At 47.2% G+C, this 6097-nt stretch overlaps 1 long non-coding RNA gene across 1 annotated transcript in view; it reads right to left on the minus strand.

The window, feature by feature from the left end:
• LOC107184068 overlaps positions 1 to 4484 on the minus strand; it is a 6642-nt gene extending 2158 nt beyond the window's left edge. The window contains exons 1-2 of the long non-coding RNA XR_001514892.1: positions 4292 to 4484; positions 3927 to 4003 (exon numbers count right to left, since the gene is read on the minus strand). This is a non-coding gene — a long non-coding RNA (uncharacterized LOC107184068). The remainder of the gene's footprint in view (positions 1 to 3926; positions 4004 to 4291) is intronic.
• Positions 4485 to 6097: the final 1613 nt, after the last annotated feature.

The raw sequence follows: 6097 nt of genomic DNA on the forward strand, positions 1-6097 counted from the left end.
CAGCCCGCAGGCCGATGCTCTATCCACTGAGCCAAACCGGTTAGGGTTTGCCTGTAGTTGTTATGAGGGCTGATGCTTGGAGAAGAAGCAGGTTTCATTACTGACAACCACGTGGAGGCGCCAGTGGAGATCGAAAGGGGGTGTCCGAGCATCTCAGGAGGTGACAGCGGGGCTCTCTGTTATGTGAATTTCCTGTTACACCGTATTCTTTTCCTCTTTTTTAAAATAGATTTTTATTGATTTCAGAGAGGAAGGGAGAGGGAGAGAGAGAGACAGAAACATCAACGAGAGAGAATCATTGATTGGCTGCCTCCTGCACGCCCCCCACTGGGGGACCGAGCCTGCAACCCGGGCATGTGCCCTTGACGGGAATCGAATCTGGGACCCTTCAGTCAGAGGGCTGATGCTCTATCCATTGAACAAAGCTAGCTAGGGCAGGTTCTCCTCTTTCTTGATATAGGTGTATCAAGAACACCCCTCTTGCCCTAGCTGGTGTGGCTCTGTGGATAGAGCGTCAGCCTACAGACTGAAGGGTCCTGGGTTCGATTCCCGGTCAGGGCACATGCCTGGGTTGTGGGCTCGATCCCCAGTCTGGGGAGTGCAGGAGGCAGCCGATCAGTGATTCTCTCTCCTCATTGATGTTTCTATCTCTCTCTCCTTCTCCCTTCCTCTCTGAAATCAATAAAGAAATATATTTAAAAAAAGAAAAAGAATCAATGAATGAGTGGAACCATAAATCGATGTTTCTCTCTCTCAGATGAATTAAAAAAAAAAAAGCAAAAAGATAATCAGGAGAGTTTCTGTCCAGAGAACATTTGAGCAGAAACCCGAGGAGCTAGTCTGCATTTTCTCCTTCTGATTTTTCTCAAATAGAGGAAACTTCTAGGCGTTTTGGTTTTTTTTTTTTAAACCCAGAAAACGATTTCACTCGTTTTCAAATTTGTCAGCAATTTCACATAATATCCTTTTCTATTTTTAGCTTATTTCCCTTGTGATGGCCACCATTTACTTCGCCTTAAGTTGGGTTCATTTCTGTTTTATTTCTTTCTTTATTGCGTGTGTCCATTGTATGACTTAGTCCCTGCTTTAACTAAAGGAACCAGTTCAAGGAACTTTGACTGTTTTTCTAGTTTCTAATTTATTATTTTCTGGGTTTTTTTTTTTACTGATTCCTTCCTTCCTCATCTTTATTTGGGGTGTTGTTTTTAATATTTCTAAATGATTTTATGAATATTTTAACTTTTTATGGGTTGAATAATAACACCATTAAAAAAGCTACAAAACTTTTTGGGTAAAGGTTTGCATGTGTCCTGTTGGTTTTCATAAGTGCAATTCTTTGTGTTATTTTCTTTTTAAAAATATGTATATTTTTACTGATTTCTGAGAGGAAGGGAGAGGGAGAAAGAAATAACACAATGGCGAGAGAGAATCATTGACCGGCTGCCTTCGGCACGCCCCCTACTGGGGATCGAGGCCACAACCGGCAGCCATGTGCCCTTGACCAGAATCGAACCAGGGACCCTTCAGTCCGCAGGCCGATGCTCTATCCATTGAGCCAAACCGGCCAGGGCTGTGTTATTTTCTTAATTAATACCTGGTTCCTGATTTCCTCCTTTACCCAAAAGCTATTTTGGAGAGTTTAAAAAATTATTTTTATTTATTGATTTTAGAGAGAGAGGAAGGGGGAAAGAGAGAAACATCAGTTTGTTGTTCCACTCATTTATGCATTCATTATTTCTCTTTTGTTTGTTTGTTTTTAATCCTCACCCGAGGATATTTTTCCATTGATTTTTAGGGACAGTGGAAGGGAGAAGGAAAGACAGAGAGAAACATTGATGTGAGAGAAACACATCGATTGGTCGCCTCCTGCATGAGGCCTGATCAGGGCCCGTGCTGGGAAGGAGCCTGCAACCAAGGTAGGTGCCCTTGACCGGAATCGAACCTGGGACCCTTTGGTCCACAGGCCGACGCTCTATCCACTGGGCCACACCGGCCAGGGCTGCATCCGTTGTCTTGATTCTTGGCTGTGCCCTGACCAGGCCGCACCCGCAACCTTGGTGTATTAGGAAGATGTTCTAACCAACTGAGGCGCCCGGCCACCGCCCGTTTGGGGGAATGTTTATTTCACTTCTCAATATGAATTTCTCTAATATGAATCTCTAATACGAATTTCTAATTTTAGCATATCGTGAACAATGTGCTAGCGGCCCCTATGACATCTGCGTTTCCAGTGCACTGGGGCTTTCTGTGGGGCGGAAAATATGACCCGCTTTTGAAAACGATTTGGCGGATCCTGGAAAGTAGGCTGAGTAACTCACGGCCCCAGCCACAGTCACTGTGTCCCCAGGAGCTGGGGGACAGGATAAAAAGTGAACAGGAAGGAAGCCTCAAAGAGGAAGTGATTTTGAGAGAGGGACAAAGAACTGGCTTTTGTCAGCACCCACTCCAGGCCGGGCAGCACCCTAGGGCCTAGGCACTCGGCCTGTGTTATCTCACTGGGTGGTCTTCACAGCAGGAAACCAAGGCTCCAAGGGGTCAGGGAACTTCCTATACTGTCCCCTGTGCAAAGGTCTGCCCCCCTTGGCTTTGCTGAGGGGGTTCCCACTTTTCTTTCAAGACCCATTTAAAAATATATATATATTTTTGCCCTAACCGTGTGGTTCAGTGGATAGAGCGTCGGCCTGCAGACTGAAGGGTCCCAGGTTCGATTCCGGTCAAGGGCATGTACCTTGGTTGCGGGCACATCCCCAGTAGGAACTGTGCAAGAGGCAGCTGATCGATGTTTCTCTCTCATCGATGTTTCTAACTCTCTATCCCTCTCCCTTCCTCTAATGAGTTAGTTCTGTCATTTCCTTTCTCAAATTGATCACCTGTAGGTGGTACAGAAGTTACAGCCGTCATAGCTTAGACCTAGTGACTTAGATCTAGTTTTCCCTTCCTGTGGTGTCAGGAAGCTGACCTAAATTCTTAGGTCACATAAATCTCATGAGCCGCTTGAGGATAAGAAGAATAGCTTCCTCATTTTGAAACCCCGGTAGCCCATTGTTCAATGTGGTTCAAGACTGACTCTCTCTGTCCTTTCCCTCCATTATGGCATCTTCATTCTGTTTTCTCATCAGTATTTGTCTTTTTTTTTTTTAAATCCTCACCGCAAGACTTTTTTTCCATTGACTTTTAGGGAGAGTGGAAGAGAGAGAGAGGGAAAGACAGAGAGAAATACCGATGGGATTGCCTCCTGCAGGCGACCAGACTAGGGCCTGGGCCGGGGAGGAACCTGCGACCGAGGTACATGCCCTTGATCGGAATCGAACACGGGGCCCTTCGTTCCACAGGTGATGCTCTATTCACTGGGCCAAACCAGCCAGGGCCTACATGCATTATCTCATTTGATCGCCTCAATAACACAGGTGGCCCTGAGCCCATTCTCTAGACCAGCGGTTCGCAACCTGTGGGTCGCGACCCTTTGGGGGTCAAACGACCCTTTCACAGGGGTCGCCTAAGACCATCGGAAAACACATAGATCATTACATATTGTTTTTGTGATGAATCACTATGCTTTAATTATGTTCAATGTGTAACCATGAAAATGCATCCTGCCTATCAGATATGTACATGACGATTCATAACAGTAGCAACATGACAGTGATGAAGTAGCAACGAAAATAATGTTATGGTTGGGGGTCACCACCACATGAAGAACTGTATGAAAGGGTCGCGGCATGAGGAAGGTTGAGAACTACTGCTCTAGACCGACAGGCATGTCAAACTCCCAGCCGGCCCGCCAACGGCGAGTTTGACATGCTGACTCCAGGGAGTGCAGCGCTCAGAGATTGAGTGTGGCCAGGGTCACTCAGCTGGTGCCACATTCAAACTGGAACCCAGGCCCCTCCTGTGGTTAAAGCAGATGCACGCAGACACACACCCACCTCACTCCTCTGGCCTGGTCATCATCATGGCTGCCCAATCGTGTCCTTTTCCCGCAGACAGCGCGCTTCATTAATGCCTTAAAGGAAATTCATGAGAGTGATCCCTAAGGTTACAGGCTGATCCATTCATCTGTTCTTACCAACAATACACATTTACTGAGTCCCTCCCTCTCGTCCGTCCCCCACCCCCCAAAGTAGGCTGGCCCTGGACACAGCAACCCAGGTGCAGGTCCACCCATGGCACCCAGGCCTGCCTCCTCTTCCCCTCCCCTCCCCGTTCTCACCCCACAACCCTTTATCTCCCTTCACAAAAAGCCCCATTCTCTTTTTGCACAATACACTTTCACAATAGAGAGTCTATTCACCCCAGAGCCAAAATCGTCAGCAGCCAGAACACTGGTTCCTGTTTCCTGCTAGGTCTTCAAGCATCTCCAGGGCAGAAGAAGTAACTGCTTTCTGCCACATGACTTCCGGTTTGCTGGGCTGTTTGGGACTGTAAGTGCCCTGAAGGCCTGACTTGGATCTTTTTTTTTTTCTTTTCCCAGCGTGATAGTTTCTTTTTTGCTTTGTATTGATTTCAGACGGGAAGGAAGAGGGAGAGAGAAATAGAAACATCAATGATGAGAAAGAACCATTGATTGGCTGCTTCCTGCACGCTCCCCACTGGGGATCGATACTGGAACCCAGGCATGTGCCCCTGACCGGAATCAAACCGTGATCTCCTGGTTTCATAGGTTGATGCTCATCAGGTGAGTCACACTCTCTGGGCAGCATACCATTTTTAAAGCCCCAACATTGATGTTACGTTATCCAATTCTACTGAAAGTTCTAAAATGTGTTCCTCTCTTCCGCAGCCAAGGCACATTTAGTATATTTGGGCCTTTCCTTGGTGACTCAGGGTCCCAGGGATGCCGTCAGGGTTGTTGGTGTGGGCGAGGCCTGTAGCCCTGCGTGGAATACCCTCCCATCCCAGCACTCACAAGGCCTGCTCCCTCTCTTCTGACCGCCTCAAGCTTCTTTCCTCGATCAGCTGCTTCCTGCACACCCCCTACTGGGGATGTGCCTGCAACCAAGGTACATGCCCTTGACCGGAATCGAACCTGGGACCTTTCAGTCCGCAGGCCGACGCTCTATCCACTGAGCCAAACCGGTCAGGGCTAGTAAGTAATTTTTAAGCAATAACATATTAGAGAACAGGACCTAGGCCTCTCATTCCCTCCACAGTACAAAAGATCCAGGTCAGCCTTAGCTGGTGTGGCTCAGTGGAGAGTGTCGGCCTGCGGACTGAAGGGTCCCAGGTTTGATTCCAGTCAAGGGCACATGCCTGGGTTGAGGGCTCGATCCCCAGAGTGGGGTATGGAGGAGGCAGCCGACCAATGATTCTCTCTCATCACTGATATTTCTCTCTCTTTCTCTCCCTTCTTCTCTAAAAACAATAAAAGTATATTTTAAAGAAAAGAAAAATGAAGGAATCATCCAGGATTTAGGGGTGAAACCCAAAGAAAAGGAAAAATCCATGTGGGGTCAACATCCCACATTTGCAAATTATTTTTCCGGGAGTAATGACAGGGTGCATCAAATCGTCTACCTCTAATGACCCCGCCTGTGACCAAGGGTGTCTATTTGCATTGCTTTATTCCCAGTAACTTAATCAGCCTTATTTGCATACATATAAGACTAAAAATATGCCACAAGAAACCTAGGCCATCGACCATAAACAGGAAACTGCCAGCTTCCCCAGTTCACAACCAATAAATACGTAAGAGCCACAATGATGAAACCCTATTGCTGTGGGAGAGCTCATTGGTATAAAGCCTGGAATACAGCCCTGACCGGTGTGGCTCAGTGGATAGAGCGTCAGCCTGCGGACTGAAGGGTCCCAGGTTCGATTCTGGTCAAGGGCATGTACCTTAGTTGCGGGCACATTCTCAGTAGGAGGTGTACAGGAAGCAGCTGATCAATGTTTCTAACTCTCTATTCCTCTCTGTAAAAAAAATCAATAAAATATGTTTTTTTTAAAAAAAGCCTGGAATACAATTTCATATTAGCAATCAAGAAAAGCTTAAGAGGCCTGGCCAGGGTGGCTCAGTGGTTGAGCATCGACCCAGGAACCAGGAGGTCACGGTTCGATTCCCGGTCAGGGCACATGGCCAGGTGGCGGGCTTGATGCA

Source organism: Myotis davidii, unplaced genomic scaffold, assembly GCF_000327345.1.
Source record: "Myotis davidii unplaced genomic scaffold, ASM32734v1 scaffold324, whole genome shotgun sequence".
NCBI classification, from domain to species: domain Eukaryota; kingdom Metazoa; phylum Chordata; class Mammalia; order Chiroptera; family Vespertilionidae; genus Myotis; species Myotis davidii.